The sequence below is a fragment of the Geotrypetes seraphini genome, chromosome 12 (assembly GCF_902459505.1).
Source record: "Geotrypetes seraphini chromosome 12, aGeoSer1.1, whole genome shotgun sequence".
Taxonomy (NCBI): domain Eukaryota; kingdom Metazoa; phylum Chordata; class Amphibia; order Gymnophiona; family Dermophiidae; genus Geotrypetes; species Geotrypetes seraphini.
The window spans coordinates 77,798,103-77,820,703 of record NC_047095.1 but is presented as its reverse complement, the minus strand read 5'-3'; the positions used below and the strand labels follow the sequence as shown (position 1 = coordinate 77,820,703).

Here is a 22,601-nt window from a genome sequence, read left to right as displayed (position 1 = left end):
TCTCTACCCTCAACTGCAATCAACTAATTTCCCAGATTTATCAATCATGCACATCACTAACCCACAAGAAGACAAAATAAATCACATCAATGTCATCTCACTAAACTAAACTAAACTAAGCCTTAAGTTTATATACCGCATCTTCTACACGGAAGTGGAGCTCGGCACGGTTTACAAAGCTTAAAAACAAAAGGAGAGAGATTTAAAGGAGCATATAAATAGAGGGAATATAAGCAGGGAAATAAAGTTATATGTTAGAGAATAGCCAGGTTTTCAGTTGTTTGCGGAATAATTGGAGGGTGCCCAGGTTCCGCAGCGGGGTAGTGAGGTTGTTCCAAAGGCCCGTGATTTTAGAGAAAAGGGATTTTCCCAGTTTGCCTGCGTAGAGGATACCGTGTAGAGAGGGGAAGGATAGTTTATGTCTGTGGATGGATCTGGTGGTAGCAGGCCTCGAGGCGTTAAAGGATAGTGGGATTAGGGGAGGGAGGATGCCGTGAATGATCTTGAAAGCCAGGCAGGAGCATTTGAAATGAATTCACACAAAAGAAGACACCAATGAACCCTTAAAAAAGAACTAGGATAGTAAAACCTAATAGAACCACTACCTCTACCAAACCTGTCACATCCACAACCATCCTCTGTGCATATCTTAATACTAGATCTGTCAGGAACAAGGCCTTTCTAATCAAAGACTGGATCATCAGCAAGCAAATAGCTTGCCTCTTTCTAACCGAAACTTGGCTATTGTCTGAAGATGATCCAATAATTTCTGATCTCCTTCCAGATAATTTTAAAATCCTTACACTATACCACGAGGGAAAAAAGGAGGAGGGTTAGCAATTGTTCTCAAAGAAGGATTCGAGTTCGAACTATTGGACTCCAAAACCTCCAACCAACTAGAAATCTTAGCCTGTAAAATCAGTAACATTCATCTAGAAGAATCCCTATCCTGCATACTATTCTATGTCTCACCAAAAAGCTGGTCAAAAGCCAAAGAGGACTTCAGTGAATTTGTCCTTCATAATTCTATTAGTCCTTCCTACAATATCATCGCAGGAGACATAAACATACACCTAGATGAAGAGGACAATACAGACACGAAAGAGTTCAAAAACTTTCTATCCCTACTTAACTACAACCTCCCTGTCCCCACACAAACACACGAAAAAGGCCATCATCTAGATGTAGTAGCCATGTCCACAAAGGAAATCCCAGACCCCGTCATCTCTTTACCTGAAGGTACCTGGTGTCACGACATCTGGTTGGACCATTTCACCTATTACTTTAAGTTAATCTGGTCCCAACGGAAACTTAAAACACGTCCAATAATAAAAAGAGAACATCTTACAAGAGGCCACATCAATCCAGAAGATTACTGGTCACAATATGAACTGCAAGCGAAGATAGAGGAAGAAGTTGATTTCTGGGATCACTGGACTGCAACCAGCACCCGCATTTTAGATAAAATTGCCCCTAAACATAATAGCAAAAGCAAGGCAAATAAATATAACAAATGGTTTGACACCGAACTCCTAAAAATGAAACAGCTAGCTAGACAACTAGAAAGAATCTGGAAAAAAACAGGAGAATTATCAGATCGTAACAATTGGAGAGCTAATATAAAAACCTACAAACAACTGATACAAGACAAACGCAAAGCATTCTACTCTACTAAAATCAATTCATCTTGCAATAGTCCACAAGGAGTCAATACAAAACAGCTGTTCAACCTAATTACGCACTTATTTGACACCACTCGCTACACTCTACCTGCACACAATATTAAATTACCCTCTGCGAACGATTTAGCTCTGCACTTTGATTCAAAAATTAAAAACCTAAGAAACAATTGCTCAACAAAAGACCCTAGTGATCATCAAATAGCTAACACACAAGGAAATGAAACACCTGCAGATATGATCTGGAGTTCCTTTCAGGACATAGATTGGAATAATTATACCAAACTATATAACAAATACTCCAAATCTTATTGCATCCTGGACTCATGTTCCCCGGAAATTATGAAAGCGGCACCACTAGAATTTAAACTATCACTGCTGCACTTCTTAGCCCACAACCTGAAAAATGGGAAATTCCTCACTAATAACAGCCACATAATAATAACCCCAATCCTAAAAAACAATAAAGAATCCTCAGCTCAAGTAAACAACTACAGACCAATTGCTTCCATTCCACTTATTGTAAAAATCATGGAGGGATTGGTACACTCCCAATTGATAGAATATCTTGACCAGTTTTCCCTCCTACATGAAACTCAATCCGGTTTTAGACCTCTATTCAGCATGGAAACAGTAATTGTGGCTATCTTAGATAATCTGCATCTATTGTTTAGCAAGAGCCTCAGTGCCCTGATCATGCAATTTGACATGAGCTCCGCCTTTGATCTGGTAGACCATGCAAAAATGCTACAATGCCTAGATGCTATAGGCATCAGGGGTAACGTGCTAAACTGGTTTCATGGCTTCCTTATATCCCGCACCTATCAAGTACGCTTTAATAATGATCTCTCCAATACCTGGAGCAACCCATCTGGTGTACTGCAAGGGTCACCGCTATCCCCACTGCTCTTCAATATCTACATGACCTCACTGGGTGTACAATTAACCCAGCTGGGGATAAAATTATTCAGTTACGCAGATGACTTCACGATCATCATCCCATTTACCAATTCCATCTCGGAAACTATTCCCAAAGCATCAGAAGCCATAAACCTGATGGAGAACTGGATGACAGACTTCAAGCTCAAGCTCAATACAGAGAAGACAAAATTTTTCGTTGCTTCGCCACACCCGCTTGACACCAAAACACTATTAGGCATCAATAAATTTAATTGCCCTATTCAGCCCACCATGAAGATATGGGTGTAACTCTTGACCAATGCTTAACCATGAAAGACCAGGTGGACTCCTTAATCAAAAAGGGTTTTCTCACCCTCTGAAAGCTTAAATCCATTAAATCATATTTTGATAACTCAGCATTCAGAATCCTGGTACAATCCCTCATACTAAGTCAACTTGACTACTGTAACATCGCCTATTTAGCAATCTCCCCAAAGAATATGCGTCACTTACAATTAATACAAAATGCTGCGGTCAGACTTATCTTCGGTCTAAAGAAATTTGATCATGTGACGCCATACTACAGGCAGCTACACTGGCTGCTGTTGGAAGCTCGCGTAAAGTTTAAGTTCGCCTGCCTCTGCTTTAAAGTTCTATACGGTCTAGCCCCTAAATACATAACTGACCTCTTCTCCTTCTCAGCCAACAGACACAAGAGAAGCTCCCATTCGAACTTCGTTTCCCCCCCAGTTAGAGGATGCAAACTGAAAAAACACCATGAACACCTTTTCTCACATCAAGCAGCTTTATGGGGTAAAGATCTAGAACAACTGCTCTTGCCCACCACTTATGAGGAATTCAGGAAGTGCCTAAAAACACACCTGTTCCTGAAGTATCTAGACGGCTGACCCGTTTTTCTCTTTACCCTCTATAACGGTTCTCTCACCCAATCTCCCTCTTGCTTTCACTTCCCTTAAGTTCTCTCAATTTGTACTTTTATTGTTCTTTTGTAAACCGCAGAGAACTTCACGGTACTGCGGTATATAAACTGTTATTATTATTATTATTATTATTATTATTAATACCCTTCTTGATTATACCTAGCATTCTATTCGCTCTCTTAGCGGCCGTTGCGCATTGTGACGTCGGTTTCATTGTCATGTCCACCATTACCCCCAAGTCCCTTTTTGGGTACTCTCCTTCAATAACATCCCTCCCATCGTATAGCTGTACCTCAGGTTTCTGCTTCCCACATGTAGTATTTTACATTTCTCAATGTTGAACTTCATCTGCCATCTCGTCTCCCATTCCCCTAGTTTGTTCAAGTCTCTTTGCAATTCTTCGCAGTCCTCTTTAGTCCAAGCTCTACTAAATAGTTTGGTGTCATCCGTGAATTTTATCATCTCACACTTCGTCCCTGTTTCTAGATCATTTATAAATATATTAAATAGCAGTGGCCCGAGCACCGAGCCCTACAGAACACCACTCGTGACCCTTCTCCAGTCCGAGTAGTGGCCCTTCACTCCTACCCTCTGTTTCCTACCTGCCAACCAGTTTCTGATTCATCTATGTACGTCTCCTTCCACCCCATGGTTCTTCAGTTTCCAAAGTAGGCATTCATGGGGTACCTTGTCAAAGGCTTTTTGGAAATCTAGGTATATGATGTCTATGGGGTCTCCTCTGTCCATCCGTTTATTAATTCCTTCAAAGAAGTGCAATAGGTTCGTTAGGCACGATCTCCCCTTGCAGAAATCATGTTGGCTGGTTATCAGAAGTTTGTTTCTTTCAAAATGTTCATCAATGTTGTCTTTTATCAATGCTTCTGCCATTTTCCCCGGAACTGAGGTCAGACTCACCGATCTGTAGTTTCCCGGGTCACTTCTTGATCCCTTTTTAAAGATGGGCGTAACGTTGGCTATCTTCCAGTCCTCCGGGATCACGCCTGTTTTCAGGGATAGATTGCAAATTTGTTGCAGTAGTTCCGCTATCTCCTCCTTTAATTCCTTCAGAACCCTTGGATGGATTCCATCCGGACCCGGGGATTTGTCAGATGTCCACTTTCAAGGCTCCTTTGACTGGGCTGCCTTTTTTGGGAGCTGTGATTGTTTGGCAGAGGTCTGGATGACAAAAAGATAAAAACAAAAAACTGTGGATGAGGATGTTCTAAAAGATGATTTATTTATCAGTCTTCACAATAAAAACAAATACAAGTTAATAGTCCACATATATTTGTCCCACTGGACCCTACACGGTCCGTGTTTCGGCAAACACGCCTTCCTCAGGCTTCCTAAAGTAATAAGTTTAATATGGAAAGAATGTAAGGAATACCAAAATAGAATGAAAATTATCATGACATGAAGGTAACTGTGGTGCCAAACATGTGGCTAAAACTTACCAAAGGTGACTATAATGCCAAACAAGTACATGCTGTTTTTTGTGGCTAAAGAAGGTCAATTTGGTACTATGAATATTTATGGTAAAATAAAGCATTGAGAGGGTGAAGGATTTGAAAATATGGAAGATGCCCAGGCAGCAACTGAGGTTACAACAGATGAGAAACCGAAAACCCATGGTGCATAGTGTGCAAACTCAAAACACTAAAAGCAATAGCCAGTGACTATCATAATGTGACAATCAAAGCATACACATACAGAACGTCTACATACTAGTCAATATAAAAATCCCAGATAAAAAATGTAGACTAAAAACAATATATATGTCTTTGAACTGTAAAAAATGAATCTGTCGATCAAATTGGGAAAGATTCCAGAAGACTGGAAGGTGGCGAATGTTACACTAATCTTCAAGAAAGGTTCGAGGGGTGACCGGGAAACTACAGACTGGTGAGTCTGACCTCAGTACCAGGAAAGATGGTAGAGGCGCTGATAAAGGGTTTTAACATCTCCCTATCTCCTCCGGGTTCTGTGCCTCCGCCTTGTCCTGCTCCCATCGCAGCTCTGATGGGCGAACCCAGTGAGAGAGTCTCGGCTGGGGAAACCCCAATCCAAGGGGCAGTAGCCGCGAGAAGTGAGAAGGAGCAGAGACAGCTGGGAGTAGTAGAAGAAGCTACTACCCAATTCGGAACATCCAAGGTGATAACGCTGGAGAACATTTGGGAAGTTCTCCAGACTTTGAATGTGTCAATTTCCAGATCTTCAAACAAAGTTTCCACATTAGTAAGTACTGTTACTGCTCTGGGGAAGAAACTTAATGGGACTAGGAATGAATTCTCCATCCAGATGAAGAATGTCATAGATAAAGCTGAAAAATTACAAGACCTAACAACTGAAATTGTTAAAGGAAAAATAATTCTTAATTATAAGATTGAACAGCTTGAAAATTATAATCGTAGACTGAATTTGAGACTATTAAATTTTCCTAAGTCTATGAGTGCATCTCCTATTGAGTTGCTTAAGAAATACTTGATTGAAAATTTGGGCTTTTCTTCTGAAAATATACCTCCTATAAATCGTATCTACTGACGAAAAAAGAAATGGGAGCCGCCCCAGAGAATTTGCAAATGAATTTAAATCAATCACCATCACAGACATATTGGAATCAACTATTACAGAAAATTCTGAAAGAGCAACCCTATTGGTGTCCTTTGTATTTGAGCAGGATGTTAACAATATTTTTAGGTTGTTTTTTTGTAATTCTCAAAAGCTGTATTAGGGGAAAAAAATTGGATATTTCTTGCTGTGACTAAACAAACTCAAGACCGTAGGAAATTATTTCTAGCATTGAAATCAGATGTAATTTCTTTGGGAGGTTCGTTCCTATTATCCTATCCCTGTAAGTGTTTGGTAAAATATTTAGGCGTAAAATATGTTTTCTTTATCCCAGAACAGCTTAAAGCATTTGTAGATATGAAGAGTCTGGTAACTTGAAGTGTTTATTGTCACAGAACAGATATCATAAGAATGCGGGATATTCTGTTAAGCCTTTTTTTTATTAATTATATTTTGAATTTATAATCTCCTTGATATTTTCCTGTAATACCCCCCTTTTGCTTATTTGTTGTGGTCTAAGGAAGATATAATTTCAATTTCTTTTATAGGTGATAATTTTCCTTATAATATTTGTTTTCTGTATTTCTGTAACAAGAGTTTTCTTGTAAAAATTTAAAAATCGTATAAATAAATAAATAAAAGATTGGCCCCTCCCATGTCCAAATGGTCTTATTCTCGGTGTTTGGGACTTGAATGAAATTTTGGTTGAAAATGTGGTATAAACATTGATGTCCTGGTGGTCAGGACGAACAATAGCCTGGATGTCCCATGCTGATTTTGGGCATTTAGCTCTGTACGCCCAAATCGGACTTAGACGCATATTTTGATTATGCCCCTTCATGTGTATTAGCTTGGGCAATCTGTTAACAAACTGTGTTAACTGTTAAAATGGTGACATGTAGTTGGCATGTTGGAATATACAATGATATACTGTCCATATCTGTTTATATGCATCAAGACTGTACTAGCCTAACTGAGACCTAAGAACCAAACTATGACTGCATCATGATCATCCTGGCTGATGGAACTTTTCAAGGACATGTTTGTGCAGACCTACTGAGTAGGACTTTGTTTGTTGTTCTCTGTGAGACTACAAGACCCAGGACTTTTGGGGCCTATATCTTTGGTCATAAGAACATAAAAGAGTTGCCATACTGGGACAGATCAAAGGTTCTTCAAGTCCAGATCCTGTTTCCAACAGTGGCCAACCCAGGTCACAAGTACCTAGCAAGATTCCAAGGAGTAAAATAGATTTTATGTTATGACACACAGTTGGTCAAAGTTGTTAAATCACAAAAGGATTGTGAAAAATTGCAAAAGGACCTTGTGAGACTGGAAGACTGAGCATAAAAATGGCAGATGATGTTTAATGTGAGCAAGTGCAAAGTGATGCAAGTGGGAAAGAGGAACCCAAACTATAGCTATGTGATGCAGGGTTCTGTGTTAGGAGTCACTGCCCAGGAAAAGGATTTAGGTGTCATTGTTGAAGATAGTTGAAACCCTCAGCTCAATGTGCGGCAGCGACTAAAAAAGCAAATAGAATGTTGGGAATTATCAGGAAAGGAATGGAAAACAAAGATGAAAATGTTATAATGCCCTTATATCGCTCTATAGTACAGCTGCAACTTGAATAGAACATAGAAACATAGAAACACAGAACATGACGGCAGAAAAGGGCCACGGCCCATCTAGTCTGCCCACACTAATGGCCCACCCCTAACTACCTCCATGAAGAGATACCACATGCCAATCCCATCTTTTCTTAAAATCTGGCATGCTGCATGCCTCAATTACCTGTTGTAGAAGATTATTCCAGCGATCAACCACCCTTTCGGTGAAGAAATATTTTCTGGTGTCACCATGAAATTTCCCACCCCTGATTTTCAATGGATGCCCTCTTGTTGCCGTGGGTCCTTTAAGGAAAAAGAGATCCTCTTCTACCTCGATACGGCCTGTGACATATTTGAACATCTCAATCATGTCTCCCCTCTCTCTGCGTTCCTCGAGTGAGTACAGCTGCAACTTACCCAGTCGTTCCTCATACGGGAGATCCTTGAGTCCTGAGACCATCCTGATGGCCATTCGCTGAACCGACTCAACTCTCCGCACATCTTTTTGATAATGCGGCCTCCAGAATTGTACACAGTATTCCAGATGGGGTCTCACCATGGATCTGTACAACGGCATTATGACCTTGGGCTTACGGCTGATGAAACTTCTACGGATACAGCCCATGATTTGTCTAGCCCTGGATGAAGTTTTCTCCACTTGATTGGCAGTCTTCATGTCTTCGCTAATGATCACCCCCAAGTCACGTTCTGCTACAGTCCATGCTAGGATCTCACCATTTAGGGTGTAAGTCCTGCATGGATTTTTGCCGCCAAGGTGCATGACCTTACATTTTTTGGCATTGAAACTTAGTTGCCAAGTCTGTGACCAATACTCCAGCAGGAGTAGGTCCTGCGTCATACTGTCGGGCATTGAGCTTTTGTCGGGCACTGTGCTTTCATCTGTTGTGCGGTTGCCTACCATGTTGCATAGTTTGGCGTCATCGGCGAATAATGTAATTTTACCTCGAAGCCCCTCAGCCAAGTCTCTTACAAAGATGTTAAATAGGATCAGGCCCAAGACACTCTGCCGATCACCTCCGTCGTATCGGAGATGGTACCGTTTATCACTACCCTCTGAAGTCTACCTCTAAGCCAGTCCCTAACCCATGCGGTTAATGTTTCACCCAGTCCCATCGAACCCATCTTGCTCAATAAACTGCGGTGTGGGATGCTATCAAACGCTTTGCTGAAGTCCAAGTACATGATGTCCAGGGACTCCCCTATATCCAGCTTTCTTGTTACCCAGTCAAAGAAGCTGATCAGATTTGATTGGCAGGACCTTCCTTCGTAAAACCATGTTGATGGGGATTTCGTAGATTCTCCTCGTTCAATTGGCGTTTGATTAGTGTTTCCATAAGTTTACTCACTATCAATGCGAGACTCACCGGTCTATAATTCTCAGCCTCTGTCCTGCATCCCTTTTTGTGGAGTGGAATGACGTTAGCCATTTTCCAATCCAACGGGACTCTTCCTGTACTTATGGAAAGATTGAAGAGCGCGGATAACGGTTCCGCCAGGACGTCACTCAACTCCCTGAGCACCCTGGGGTGTAGTTTGTCCGGTCCCATAGCTTTTTTCACCTTGAGTCTTGATAGCTCCTCGTAGACACTGCTGGGCATAAACTAGAAATTTTGAAACGGGTCTTCCAAGTATTCTAAACTAAACTAAACTAAACCTTAGGTTTGTATACTGCGCCATCTCCGCAAGCGCAGAGCTCGGCACGGTTTACAGAGTTAAGAGGAAAGGAACTACAATGAGGGATAAAGGAGAGGGACTAAGAGGAAAGAGAGGGACAGAATACTGGAGAATTGGAGGTGATTAGATTTTTGCAAAGAGCCAAGTTTTCAAGTGTTTGCGGAAGGATTGGAAGGAGCTTGAATTTCTGAGTGGGGATGAGAGGTTGTTCCAGAGTTCTGTGGTTCTAAAGGGGAGAGATGTTCCAAGTTTTCCTGCGCAGGATATACCTTTTATAGAGGGGAATGATAGTTTCAGTTTTTGGGAGGGTCTGGTGGAGTGTGGTTTTGAGGAATTCCAAAAGAGTGGGATAACGGGAGGAAGGACGCCATGTAGGATCTTGAAGGCTAAGCAGGCACATTTAAAGAGGATTCTGGAGTATACTGGGAGCCAGTGAAGCTTGGAGAGGAGTGGGGAGACATGATCGAACTTGCCTTTTGCGAAAATAAGCTTAGCCACGGCGTTCTGAATTAGCTGAAGTCTATGGAGGTTTTTCTTAGTTAGGCTTATATAGATGGAATTGCAGTAATCCAGTCTAGAGAGGATAGTAGATTGAACGAGGACGGTAAAGTGAGAATGATAAAAGCAGGATCTCACCTTCCTCAACATATGAAGGCAAAAGAAGCATTTTTTTATCAAAGAGTTGAGGTGATCATTGAAGGAGAGAGAGGAGTCTATGACGATGCCTAGGACTTTGCTTGAAAACTCAAGCTGAAGAGTGGGTCCAGAAGGTAATGGGATGGAGGTGGGTAAATGATCTAATGTTGGACCGAGCCAAAGTAGTTTTGTTTTGGACTCATTCAGTTTCATTTGTACAGATTGGGCCCAGGATTGGAGATTCGTAATAACATAAGAACATAAGAACATAAGCAATGCCTCTGCCGGGTCAGACCCGAGGTCCATCGCGCCCAGCAGTCCGCTCACGCGGCGGCCCAACAGGTCCAGGACCTGTGCAGCAATCCTCTATCTATACCCCTCTATCCCCTTTTCCAACAGAAAATTGTCCAATCCTTTCTTAAACCCCATTACCGTAATCTGTCCTATTACGTCCTCTGGAAGCGCATTCCAGGTGTCCACCACCCGCTGAGTAAAGAAAAACTTCCTAGCATTTGTTTTGAATCTATCCCCTTCCAATTTTTCCGAATGCCTTCTTGTTCTTTTATGTTTTGAGAATTTGAAGAATCTATCTCTGGATATGTTCTCAGCGAGGTTAGAGAGGTTCGAGTCGGTCTCGAGGAGGATGAGGATGTCATCGGCGTAGGTGTAGAGAATTTCTAGGGGGGATAGATGAAGGAGTTTCAGAGAGGACATGTAGATGTTGAAAAGGATAGGAGAGAGGGGGGAGCCTTGCGGGACTCCACATTTCGGTTTCCAGGGGGGGGGATGAAGTACCGTTTAAGTTAACGGTGTAGGAGCGGAAGCGTGGGAATTTCGAGAACCAATCTAGGACTCTGGAGCTTATGCCTATTTCGGAGAGTTGGAAGATTAGGATATCGTGATGGACGACGTCGAAAGCTGCGGAGAAGTCGAATTGTAGGAGAACAGCAAATTTGTTGCGAGAATGGAGTTGTTGCACCTTAGAGATTAGTGAGGCCAGAAGGGATTTGGTGCTGAAGTTGGGTCTGAAGCCGAATTGGTGGGGTAGGAGGATAGAGAATCTTTCTAGGTAGGATGAAAGTTGAGTGGATATGATGGATTCTAATAACTTGGTTAGGAGGGGGATATTAGCTATTGGGCGGTAGTTTGATAGTATGGAGGGGTCAAGGTCGGCCTTTTTCAATAGAGGGGCCAATGAAATATGTCCCATGTCGGAGGAGAAGAGGCCCGATTTTAGGGCTGAGTTTATAAGTTCGGTGAGGGAAGCGATGGCCTGTGTAGAGGTGTTCTCGAATAGGTAGGAGGGGAAAGGGTCCAAGGTGCACTTGCAAATTTTTAGTTTGAGGCAAAGTTTGGAGACTTGCGATTCGGAAACAAGTTTGAAGACGGTCCAGGATCTGTCGGCTGGGATGGGGGTGGAGACAGGTAAGGTAGGGTTGGGGTCAGTAGAGACCAGGGAGTTGTAGGAGACTGTGGGTGGGAAGGAGCGTCTTAGGGCAGCTGAGGGCCGGATCCCGGCGCCTTGCAAGTGAAGACCAAGCAGAAGTATTCATTTAAAAGTTTGGCTTTGTCGGAGTCTGATTCTACATAGTTCCCGTCGGGTTTCCTAAAGCATACTATCCCATCTGTGTTTCTTTTTCTGTCACTAATATACCGGAAGAAGGATTTATCACCCTTCTTGATGTTCTTTGCAAGGTTCTCCTCTATTCGGAGTTTGGCCTCCCTGACTGCCGTTTTGACCGCTTTTGACTTGGCCAGATAGTCTTCCTTGGATTCTTGCTTCCCTGATTGTTTGTAGATGATGAATGCTCTTTTCTTCTTTTTTATGAGGTCTGAGATCTCCGCAGAAAACCACTGTGGTCTATTGTTTCTTCGCCATTTACTTACTTATTTGACGTAGCAGTTGGTTGCTTCGTGTAAGGTTGATTTCAGGGTTGACCACTTACCTCTACATTATCTGTTTCGGCATGGTTTTGCAGTACCCGATGAACGAAATCTCCCATGCTTTCGAAGTTTGTGCCCTTAAAGTTGAGGACCTTGGTTGATGTGCTTGACTTAGGGAAACCTTTCCTGAGGATGAACCTTATCATGTTGTGGTCACTGGAGGCCAACGTATCGCCTACTGAGACCTCTGTGACACTTTCTCCATTGGTGAGTATTAGGTCTACTATCGCCCGAACCCTAGTGGGCTCTAATACCATTTGTCTGAGTCTCGCTCCCTTTATAGAGGTTTCAGAATTTTGAGTTCACACCAGGTGAAGTTTACAGTGAACTGGCAAGACTCAAGGTGAACAAAGCCATGGGACCAGACAATTTGCACCCAAGAATGCTCAGAGAATTGAGCGATGTCCTGGCGAAACCGTTGGCTGAGCTATTCAATCTCTCCCTAAGTAAGGGGAAAGTTCCCCTGGACTGGAAATTAGCTAATGTCATTCCTCTGCATAAAAAGGGTTGCAGGGCAGAGGCTGCGAATTATAGACCGGTGAGTCTCACATCAATAGTGTGCAAACTCATGGAAACACTAATTAAAAGCAAATTGGACACGATCTTGAATGAAGGGAATCTTCGGGATCCCAGTCAGCATGGATTCACCAAGGGTAGGTCCTGCCAATCCAATCTCATCAGCTTCTTTGACTGGGTAACAAGAAAGTTGGACTTGGGAGAGTCTTTGGACGTCGTGTACCTGGACTTCAGTAAAGCTTTTGACAGTGTCCCACACCGCAGGCTGCTAAGCAAGATGGAATTGATGGGGTTAGGAGAGACACTAACTGCATGGGTCAATGATTGGCTGAGTGGCAGACTTCAGAGGGTGGTGGTTAATGGTACCCTCTCTAAAACATCGGAGGTGACCAGTGGAGTGCCGCAGGGCTCGGTCCTGGGTCCACTCCTTTTCAACATATTCATAGGGGATCTGACTCAAGGGCTTCAAGGTAAAATAGCACTATTCGCCGATGACGCCAAACTATGTAATATAGTAAGTGAATGCAGTTTACAGAATTATATGGCGCAGGACCTGCTTACATTGGAAAGTTGGTCCTCAACCTGGCAGCTAGGCTTCAATGCTAAGAAATGTAAGGTCATGCACCTCGGAAGCGGAAATCCATGCAGGACGTACTTCTTGAACGGAGAAACTTTAACTAGGACTTCAGCAGAACGAGATTTAGGAGTAATCATCAGTGCAGACATGAAAACTGCCAATCAAGTGGAGAAGGCTTCATCTAAGGCAAGGCAGATATTGGGTTGTATCAATAGAAGTTTCGTCAGCCGAAAGCCTGAAGTCATAATGCCGTTGTACAGGGCTATGGTGAGACCTCATCTGGAGTACTGTGTGCAATTCTGGAGGCCACATTACAGTAAAGATGTGCGCAGAATTGAATCGGTTCAACGGACGGCCACCAGGATGATCTCGGGGCTCAAGGGTCTCTCGTATGAAGTGAGACTGAACAAATTGCAGCTCTACACTCTTGAGGAACGTAGGAAGAGGGGAGACATGATCGAAACATTTAAGTACTTCACGGGACGTGTCGAAGTGGAAGATGATATTTTCTTTCTCAAGGGACCCTCGGCCACAAGAGGGCACCCGCTCAAACTCAGGGGCGGAAAATTTCATGGCGACACCAGAAAGTATTTCTTCACAGAGAGAGTGGTTGATCATTGGAACAAGCTTCCAGTGCAGGTGATCGAGGCAGACAGCGTGCCAGACTTTAAGAATAAATGGGATACCCATGTGAGATCCCTACGAGGGTCAAGATAAGGAAATTGGGTCATTAGGGCATAGACAGGGGGTGGGTAAGCAGAGTGGGCAGACTTGATGGGCTGTAGCCCTTTTCTGCCGTCATCTTCTATGTTTCTATGTTAATAGCTTCCTGCTGCCGCTGGTCGTAGCGGAAAGATTGTTCCAATCCACATCAGGCATACTGAAGTCTCCTAACAATACTGTGTCTCCACGCAAAGTGATATTCTCAATGTCTTCGACTAATTCTATATCCATGTCCTCCTGTTGTCTTGGAGGTCTGTATACTACACCAAGATACAGGCATTTGTCCTTCCCCCTAGCCAAATTCACCCAGAGGGATTCCCTGGTGTACTTGACATCTGCGATTTTGGTAACTTTGATGTCCTCTTTAGTGTTTAGTGCTACCCCTCCTCCCATTTTGCCCTCTCTGTCCCGCCGAAGTAAGTTGTATCCCGGTATAGTCATTTCCCTCCCATGGGAGTCCGTGAACCAAGTCTCGGATATCACCACCACATCTAGGTCGGTGTTCCTCATTTCCGTCTCTAATTCCAGAATCTTCCAAATTTTCCATAGCTGGCGCAGGTAGTAGAAGTAGGTTGATACTACCTGTTGACTCGTTATGTTTGCACCTAGGGTAATTCCAAGCAGTGGCGTACCTAGCATATGTGACACTCGGGGGCCCATCATTTTTTTGGCACCCCCCCATCTGTACGAAAAACATGATTTTTAGTAACAAGCCACACGTCACACATGAGTACCTAGGAAAAGGCAACATCTTACATATGCAGTGAGCAGTACATCAATACACCCATTGTAAAACTAAACAAGCCAGACTAGTACAGATCAATCCTACACCGTCAATCCTAACAGAAAACCATGTCTTTCGAACATACAGAACACAGAAAATACCTTCGCCTAGTATGGAATATATCATCACAAACTAACCCCTCCCCGGTGGTAACAGCTCTGATGCTCATAGAATTCTGAGCATCAGAGCTGCTACCACCACGGCTGGCGCTAAAAAACGCTCCACAGTTTTGTAAAAGGGGAGATAAAATAGAAATACATAGACAAAGATTAAATTGAACCAGCAAGAAGTTGGACTCTGCATACAATGCAACACCACAGAAACAGTGACACATGTCTCTTAAAGCAACAAATAAATAGAAAATTTTTGTTCTACCTTTGTCTTCTCTGGTTTCCGCTTTCTTCATCTTGTTACTCTCTTCCTTCCATCCACTGTCTGCTATCTCTCTGCCCCTATATGGCATCTTCTCTCCTTCTATGCCCCTTCCAGAAACTGTATGCCTCCCCCTTCTATCTCTCCTTTCACCCCCATTGGTCTGGCATCTCTCTCCTCTCCTTCCCTCTCCCACACCTGTCTTCTGCAATCCCTTTCTTCCCTCATTTTCCTTTTCAATTTATTTTCTGCATCCATCTAGATTACGTTCTTACTACCCTCTCATCAATTTCATTTTTTACTGTCTACCTACAGCTCGCCACCTCTTTCCCTCACCCCCTCCAGTATTTCCATAACTCAATCCTTTTCCCCCATCATGTGCCCTCCTTTTATTTATCCCATCCTTTCATCCTCTGCCCTTTTCTCTCTCTCCCTTCTCTCCACTTCCATCATCTGCCCCTTCTCTCTTTCCCCCACTTCCATCATCTGCCCCTTCTCTCTCTTTCTCCCACTTCCATCATCTGCCCTCTTCTCTCTCTTTCTCCCACTTCCATCATCTGCCCTCTTCTCTCTCCCCTTCTCTCCACTTCCATCATCTGACCCTTCTCTCTCTTTCCCCCCACTTCCATCATCTGCCCTCTTCTCTATCCCCCTTCTCTCCACTTCCATCATCTGCCCCTTCTCTCTCATTTCCCCTCCTTCCATCATCTGCCCTCTTCTCTCTCCCCACTTCCATCATTTGCCCCTTCTCCCCACTTCCATCATCTGTCCCTTCTCTCTCTTCCCCCTTCCATCATCTGCCCTCTTCTCTCTCCCCCTTCTCTCACTTCCATCATCTGCCCCTTCTCTCTCTTCCCCCCCACTTCCATCATCTGCCCCTTCTCTTTCTTCCCCCCCTCCTTCCATCATCTGCCCTCTTCTTACTACCCACTTCCATCATCTGCCCCTTCTCTCTACTTCCATCATCTGCCCCTTCTCTCTCTTTCCCCCACTTTCATCATCTGCCCTCTTCTCTCTCCCCTTCTCTCCCCTTCCATCATCTGCCCTATTCTCTCTCCCCCTTCTCTCCACTTCCATCATCTGCCCCTTCTCTCTCTTTTCCCCTCCTTCTATCATCTGCCCTCTTCTCTCTCCCCACTTCCATCATCTGCCCCTTCTCCCCACTTCCATCATCTGTCCCTTCTCTCTCTTTCCCCCTTCCATCATCTGCCCTCCTCTCTCTCCCCTTCTCTCACTTCCATCATCTGCCCCTTCTCTCTCTTCCCCCCCACTTCCATCATCTGCCCTCTTCTCTCTCCCCACTTCCATCATCTGCCCCTTCTCCCCACTTCCATCATCTGCCCTCTTCTCTCTCCCCTCTTCTCTCCACTTCCATCATCTGCCCCCCACTTCCATCATCTGTCCCCTTCTCTCAATCTCTCCATCCACCACAGGTCCATCTTTCTCCCTCACTTTTCCAATTTTGGCCACAAGATCGGCAAGGCCCCCCCCCCCCCCCGCGACGGCACTGAGCAGCATCGCCCCCCTCCACGACGGCACTCAGCGGCATCGGCGCCCCCCCTACCCCGCTTCAGCACTCAAGTTTGGCCTCCTCCCGGCATCAGCAGAACTTCAGATCGGCAGTCAAAAGCTGAACTGAACTGCCTGGGCGGAAACAGGAAACTGAGTCAGGGGAAGCTTTTGACTGAGCACCTGTTGCCGATCTGAAGTTCTGCTGATGCTGGGGCCGAACTTGAGTGCTGTCGCGGGGCAGGGGGGGCGCCGATGCCGCTGAGTGCTGTCGCGGAGGAGGGAGGGCGCCGATGCCGCTGAGTGCCGTCGAATTTTCCGGACCTGTCCGGCTGTGCACCCCCCCTAAGGCTGCACCGAGGGAGGACGGCCCCCCCCCCCTTTGTACTCCACTGATTCCAAGGCTGCATACTTGATCCTTAGCTTTGAGGGTTGTATTATCCTAGGAGAAGATTGAGTGAGGGTGGGTGCAGTTTTTCTTGCAAATCCAGAGTTGTTTGGTTTTGGATGTATTTAGTTGAAGCTTGTTCGTTGTCATCCAGTTTTTGATTTTAGATAGGCAGCATTGCAGTTTTTTTATTTGGGTGTTCTGGTTTATACTGTGGCCGGGCTAGGCCCCGAGCAAGTGGGAAAACCTGGCTCAGACCACAGGTAAGATTTTTGTGTGCCTTTATGTGACTGGTGTAAGGAAAAACCTGGACACTGGATCTAATGTAAATAAACTTCACCAGGTTTATTATAAGTCAAAATAAAAATTACTCAAAACATAAAGTGGTTTCTCACAGTCACCAGTTCTACAGTTTCAGCCACTTCGCCCCAGTGCAGGATGTCTGTGCTTTAGTTAATGAACTTGGACAATCCTTGCCCTCAAGAATGTAAATCAAAATCAAAACAGGCTTTTCAGTCTCTCGGATTCCCCAAGTCTCCCTCCTTAGAGCAGCTTGCCTCTTCTAGCCACAGTTCTTGCCAGCACCAGCTGAGCACTGCAGGTGCCAGCTCTTTTCCTCACTAGCACTTTTGTCCCCTATAAGGACTTTCACAGCCCTGCTTTGCAGGCTATGTGGAAGCAAGCCTCCCTTTGCTGTCATCTGTTCAGGCCCTCTCAAATTCCACCACAGTCCTAGAGCTTTTGTTACCTAGGGACCTTGCTTGCTAATAAGGCTTTTAAGCCTGGCTCAAATGGACAGACTCTGCTGCTTCTATGGCATTAATTAAGCACAGCCTTTTCTCTGTGCAGTCTTTACTTTAGATGGAGGAATGTCACCACTTTTCATTTTTAAATCAGGTTTCCATACATTCCTCTGGCACACTTAATTCTGCTTCAGTCTCACTGCATCTGGGTCACTGGAGCTGTAGTCATTGTCTTCTATCTCCATAAATTCCCCTGCTTCACTCTCAACCTCCCATCCTCCTCTCTGGGTGTTTGGGAAAAATTCCTGGCCAGTTCCTTCACCGTCTGAAAGAACCTCTAGCCCTACTCTGTCAGGCTCCCCTGGGAATTCACAGTATCTAGCTAGCTGCTGAATTCCTCTCCCTGCTTGACCTGGAGCAGGGGTAGGCAATTCCAGTACTCGAGAGCCGGAGCCAGGTCAGGTTTTCAGGATATCCACAATGAATATGTATGAGATGGATTTGCATGCACTGCCTCCTTGAGATGCAAATCTATCTCATGCATATTTATTGTGGATATCCTGAAAACCTGACCTGGCTCCGGCTCTCGAGGACTGGAATTGCCTACCACTGGCCTGGGGCAATCACGTTCCTGGTGATTTGCAAAAGTGGTTGGGCTTCTCTCCTTGTGCTGCACTCTGCTTCCCTTATTAGAGTCAGCTGGGGGTTAATTTATTCACCTGCCTTCATCCTGCTTGAGGCTTATGTGACTGCCGAGACTCATAGCAAACTCCACCCCCTTCTGTGTTGACTCTCTGTTTCTCCACAGCTCTGGGAAAGGAGTAATAGGAGAGAGATAGTGTTTTGTGTGCCCTCCCTTCCTGAATTTCTGGTTGGGAAATCCCTTGCTTTTTCTTTCTTTCTGTACTAAACTGGATTTTCAGAAGGCATTCAACAAGGTTCTACATGAATGACTTCAAAAAATCCATGGAATCGAGGGTGAAATACTCACATGGATTAAAAACTGGCTGGCGGATAGGAAACAGAGAGTGGGGGTAAATGGGCAATACTCGGACTGGAAAAGTGTCATGAATGGAGTACCGCAGGGTTCGGTGCTTGGACCTGTGCTCTTCAACATATTTATAAACGACCTGAAATTGGTACGACAAGTGAGGTTATTAAATTTGCAGACGATACAAAGTTATTCAGAGTAGTGAAAACGCGGGAGGATTATGAAGACCTGCAACGTGACATAAACATGCTCAAGAAATGGGCCGCTACATGGCAAATTAGGTTTAACATGGATAAGTGTAAAGTGATGCATATCGGTAACAAAAATCTTATACATGAATACAGGATGTCCGGTGCGGTACTTGGAGAGACCCCCCAGGAAAGAGACTTGGGAGTACTGGTTGAAGCCATCTGCGCAATGTGCGGCGGCGGCAAAAAAGGGCAAACAGAATGCTGGAAATGATTAAGAATGGGATCACGAACAGATTGGAGAGGGTTATCATGCCGCTGTACCGGGCCATGGTACGCCCTCACCTGGAGTACTGCGTTCAGCACTGGTCGCCGTACATGAAGAAGGACACAGTACTACTCAAAAGGTCCAGAGAAGAGTGACCAAAATGGTTAAGAGGCTGGAGGAGTTGCCATACAGTGAGAGGTTAGAGAAACTGGGCCTCTTCTCCCTTGAAAAGAGGAGACTGAGAGGAGACATGATTGAAACGTTAAAGATAATGAAGGGAATAGACTTAGTAGATAAAGACAGATTGTTCACCCTCTCCAAGGTGGAGAGAACAAGAGGGCACTCTCTAAAGTTAAAAGGGGATAGATTACGTACAAACGTAAGGAAGTTCTTCTTCACCCAGAGAGTGGTAGAAAACTGGAACGCTCTTCTGGAGTCTGTTATAGGGGAAAACACCCTTCAAGGATTCAAGACAAAGTTAGATAAGTTCCTGCTGAACCAGAACATACGCAGGTAAGGCTAGACTCAGGGCACTGGTCTTTGACCTACGGGCTGCGGCGAGAGCGGATTGCTGGGCACAATGGACCACTGGTCTGACCCAGCAGCTGCAATTCTTATGTTCTTATGTAAAGGCTTTATTCTAGGAATTGCAGGTTTGAGGGCTGTATTTTTGACTGGGATAGCAGTCTTTTTAGCCGTGCCAGGAGTTTCCTTGTCACAATACCTAGTGGGAGGTAGAGTTGAATATCATCTGCGAATGAGTGGATCATAATGTTGTATTTTGAAGCAATGTTGAGTGCTGGTCTGATGTATAACTTGAAGAGCACCCTTGCTTCAATCTCAGCACGTGCTTCAATCTTCCATCCAACCCATATGGTAGACAACCCTCTGGATTTGGAGGCAGCAGCAGCAGCGCGTTGTAAATAGCCTGGAAACCTCACCCATTGTCTGACCCAGCTCAAGGGAGCTCAAGGCTGAGATTGGGCTTTCCATTAAGACACAGAGAAGACTACATGCACGTTGTCCCCTGAAGAAGGCAAGTTTGTTTGCCGAAACCCGGATGCTGGTTGGGACTTTACTAGAATTCCATTCATCTGGGACTTTAAATGGTCTTTTTAAAGACCCTTGGACTTTGAGTCCTCCTGTATGTTATTGTGAATAAAAGTGTCTTATGGTTGGTTCAGACATCTCTCTTACCTCTTTGCCGTATTTTTGGTGCTATTGTCGAGGCCAGCCCCCTTCTTTTTCCCTGTTCAAAAACCAGAGTAGCAACATTCCATGCTACTGATCCCAGGGCAAGCAGAGGCTTCCCCCGTATCTTAATAACAGACTATGGACTTTTCTTCCAGGAATTTGCCCAAGCCTTTCTTAAAACCAGCTACGCCATCCGCTTTTACCACAACCTTTGGCAACGCATTCCAAAGCTTAACTATTCTCTGAGTGAAAAAACATTTCTATCAGTTTCTTGACATCCTGTCTCTTGAAATGTTAGACTCGCACTGAGCCACAACTGTGCAGTACATGTCACAACATGCACAAACTTGTTTCAACATGCTTGCTACTTTCCTTCATACTCAGGTAGATAAATTATTGAACCCTCCTCATAAGCTTCTAAATTGAAGCCTTCATATTAAACTGAATGTTGTGTTGTCATCAATAGGTTTTATTTTCATATTTGGTTGTCAGATCATCCACATGGGCCAGGCCAGACCTTGAAGTCAGTGCAGAATGTCTGTCTAGCACAGTGTCTTTCTTGAGCCAAGGCACACTAAAGGTAGTGACCACAGCTCGAGGCACCCAGAAGTGCCCGGATGTCACCGTGATGACATCACGCGCATGCATGATATCACATTGACATCCACGCATGCACAATGGCCCTTTAGACAGGCCCTGAAATGCCAGTAGGGCGTGCCAGCAGGGAAGTCTAATAAATATCAACTGAGTACCCCCAACCACAGACCTCCCAAGCTCTACCCTAGACCCACCCAAGCACTTCCCCAGATCCCGCCCCTTTTACTAATTGTAATGCAATTTTTTCCATTCATTTTTCATATGCACACAATATTCACAGCAGATATAAATTCTCAAAACTGACACATTTCTATCACTATATTGAAAATAAAATAATTTTCCCTACCTTTGTTGTCTGGTGACTTTATTTTTCTGTGCTTTTAACTATGTTTCCAGTGCCTTCTTATCCATTGACTGTTTTTCTCTTCTTCACTTTCTGCCTTGCATCCATCTTTGGCATTAACTTAACATTCAATTTTTCTGCTTTCTTCTCAAAATCTACTTTTCCATGTCTTACCTTCCCTTCCTCTCTCTCTTTCCTTCCCTTACCATTTCCATGGTCTGACATCTCTCTCCTTTCCCCCCAGTAGTCCAACATCTCTCTCCTTCCCTCCCTCCTCCCAGTGGTCCGACATCTCTCTCCTTCCCATAATCTGGTGTTCCGCCACTTATTTCTGTCAGATGGGATGATCAGTGACACTCAGAAAAGCACACAGACAATATAAAAGCATAGACAATAACCCTTTAATATATATATATATATATATATATAAGAATAAAATAGCTTCACCGTGATCCCAGGCAACTACCATCCTTCACAATTGGGAATCCCTGCAATTGATAGGTGGGTGGATCAAAGGAGAGACTGTCCCATGGTTGCAACGTCTTGGATTCTAATGTTAGGGGCAAAGTCCCGTTCTTATATAGGGTGAAAACTGTTGAGTTCATAGTTATCCAAGCAGATCCTGCAGTAACCAGCGTCCTTCTTCTGTTCTTTGTTTTGGCAACACCCAGGTCACTGAGGTCAGGATAGCAGATAAGCAGACTTGTTGCAGAAACCAGCTGTCTTCACTCAGACACCTGGTCAACCTGGTTTTACTGTCCTTTGTTCTTTGTTTTGGCAACACCCAGGTCACTGAGGTCAGGATAGCAGATAAGCAGACTTGAGGAGACATATCACGTAGTATGCTGAGTTTCAGTTACCCCCTGGCCATAGGCATAACATCTGGCATATCTCTCTACTATTACTACTACTACTATTATTATTTCTATAGCACTACCAGACTCCCCTCCTTCCCTTCCATTCCCTGGTCAGATATCTCTTCCTTCCTTTAGTCATCTCTCCTCCCCCCCCCCGTGTAACATTTCTCTTTCCCTTCTTCCTTTCTGCCCCCTGCAGTGCATCTCCCTTCCCTTCCTCCTTTCTGGCCCCCTTCCCAGTCCAACATTTCTCCCTCCTTTCCACCAGTCTAACATTTTTTTTCTCTTCCTCCTGCATGCTTCTCCTCTGGTCCTCCTTCCCTCCCCTAACCAACATCTTTCTCCCTCCATGAGTCCAACTTTTCACTCTCCTCCCCCTTACCCCCGAGTGTGACATTTCTCCTTCCCTTCTTTCTGTCCTCCCCATCCATCTCGCCCTCTCCATGAGTCCAATCCTTGCTGCCTCCTCCACACTTTCTCTCTCTCTCTCCTTGCCTCTTCCTTCACATGGCATCCTTACTTCCCACTCCCCAACACATGTTCTTTCCCCATGCACTATTTCTCTCTCTCCTCCACCC

General features: G+C 44.4%; 1 protein-coding gene across 4 annotated transcripts in view; it reads left to right on the top strand.

Moving 5' to 3' along the window:
• CFAP57 (cilia and flagella associated protein 57) overlaps positions 1-22,601 on the top strand; it is a 503,571-nt gene that overhangs the window by 407,977 nt on the left and 72,993 nt on the right. The window lies entirely within an intron of this gene.